The sequence below is a fragment of the Carassius gibelio genome, chromosome A16 (genome assembly GCF_023724105.1).
Source record: "Carassius gibelio isolate Cgi1373 ecotype wild population from Czech Republic chromosome A16, carGib1.2-hapl.c, whole genome shotgun sequence".
In the NCBI taxonomy this organism is placed as follows: domain Eukaryota; kingdom Metazoa; phylum Chordata; class Actinopteri; order Cypriniformes; family Cyprinidae; genus Carassius; species Carassius gibelio.
The window spans coordinates 5,888,359-5,890,554 of NC_068386.1; the positions used below are offsets into that span (position 1 = coordinate 5,888,359).

The 2,196-nt window shown below is 37.2% G+C and overlaps 1 protein-coding gene across 3 annotated transcripts in view; it reads right to left on the bottom strand.

Moving 5' to 3' along the window:
• scn1ba (sodium channel, voltage-gated, type I, beta a) overlaps positions 1–907 on the bottom strand; it is a 13,870-nt gene extending 12,963 nt beyond the window's left edge. For all 3 annotated transcript variants that reach the window (XM_052618044.1, XM_052618047.1, XM_052618045.1), the window contains exon 1: positions 1–907. This exon is cut by the window's left edge and continues 954 nt beyond it. The gene's annotated coding sequence lies outside the window, so the exon portion shown is untranslated.
• Between the last annotated feature and the right edge of the window lie 1,289 nt (positions 908–2,196).

Genomic DNA, 2,196 nt, shown 5'->3' on the forward strand with positions numbered 1-2,196 from the left:
GGATAAATCTCTCAGAATCAATTTCAACTTAAGGTTATAGACTCACAGCTAGTTATGAAGAGGAATGACCTGCTAAGCGTATGCTTTGAGGAAATTCACATTGCATTGTACATAAAATACCAATGGATATTTAGCAGGCTGCCTATTGCTTTTTAATGAACTTCATGCACTAAATTTAATGTTTGTGTCTTTGTATAATTTAAATAAATGCATATGAAGTAAGTGTTTACTATGACCGGATGTAGTTATGTCTCATGCCATCTGTTATTTACCTAAAGCGTCTGTATTTCCAACTGTCAAACATCAAGGCATATGTCTAACAGCGAATAATGATCACCAAAAATATGCTAATAATAATACATCATTAATGCGCCTGCGTTACATGCGGATGAATTAAAGATAATTTAAAATACATTCCCTAGATTATTAAATAATATTCAGATGCAACAATATTCTGCTGCAAACACCAACACCGTTGTTTGAATATTTCTCAGCCTACCGTTACCGATTACCACACACATTTATTTAATAAAACGGTCCTTTCCCACGCTTGTCTTCATTCAGTCTGATAAGATCCCAAAAAAACGGCTTCTCCGTGGATGAAGTCGATTAGCTCGCGCCGTTAAATCATTCCGTCGGTCACGCGGGGTGTTTATTTATGGGTCACGGAAATTAACCAGATTGTGCTGTCGCCGTATTTTTGGTATAAATTAGAATATGCACAAAAGAATCCGTTTGAACCGGAGCACCGCACGTTAAGCCACAACGTGGTGCGTTCATCGACGATCTGTCACGCTGAAGGGAAGGATGCTGCTTTTGGGATAGGCGAGGAGGGACTGGGAGGGAGCAGGGATGGGGGAGGGATAGCAGACTGATGCATTGCAGTAGTGGGATGGATGGAAAGAAAGATGTCTGGAGGTTAAAATTTCAAGGCGTTGTGGCAACGTAAATAGATGGTTTATCGACCTTCGCGATCATTCACGCTATTTCGGATGCGCAAGATTGTATAATGCTGAACGTGACGCGTCATGATGCAAGGCGCGTCCCATCTCAAATATTCGGTAGGCCCATGAAGGTCGGATTATTCGAGAACAGATTATTCTCGAAACTGGAAGTAATGTCATCACGTAAATATTAACAATCGTGACCCTGAATCTCTCTCTCTCTCTCTCTCTCTCTCTCAGGCACACATATTGTTATAAATAAAATGCTTTTTAATCTCATATGGGGAAAATTTTTTACGTTAAGAGTATCTTGAGTAATGGTGAATCATTTTAGGTTTTAATGCCATATCAGTACCGATTCGACGGATTTCCAGTCAGTGAGGCTTTAACCACGAGAACCAGGTTAGTCCGATTCAAAAACGAATGATTCATGAAAAGATTCGACATGTCAACGAATGATTCATTTACAAATCGAACATCATAATCGTGAATCCCGAAGGAAGAGCAAAAAAAGAGAAGAATAGTTTTAGTGACTGAAATTTCATCTTATAAAAATATATCATAAGGCTACTTCGAAAGAATTTGGATAGGCCGCGTGCGAGTGATGTGGATTATTATTATTTTTATTATTTTGTAGATTATCAGGCTCAGTCCTTGTTAACTTATAAATAAATACATTTAAAATTAAATAAATTTATGCATATAGCAGATGCTTTTATCCAAAGCGACTTACAGTGCATTCAGGCTAACATTTTTTACCTAACATGTGTTCCCTGGGAATCGAACCCACAACCTTCCGCTGCTAACGCAATGCTCTACCTCTAAAGAAGGGTACCTATTCTCCAAAAATGCACATATTGTTTCCAGAAGAAAGCACAGATATTGAACGTGAATAAATGATTAGAGGCTGAAAGCCAGTTGTAGTATATGTTTCTCACCTCTAGGAGGAACCACGCTTTCATTTATGAGGTGAGCCATCATTACAGATGAATTATATATTGTAATAGAGCATGGGTATCGTAGCCTTTTAAAATCTCTTCTCTTCAGGTTTTTTATTATTATTCTTTTTTACACTGCAGATTCAAAGTAAAATATATATTTCATGTGAATTCCTCTTGCTGTTTAATACTTTGTCTGAGCTATATTTTTGTGTGTGTATGACGAACCTCGTAATTTTAGCAAAACGCCACGGAAACGTTTTTTTTTTTTTCAACTTTAATTTTATTTCTATTTTTATTTTACGAGGTTAACA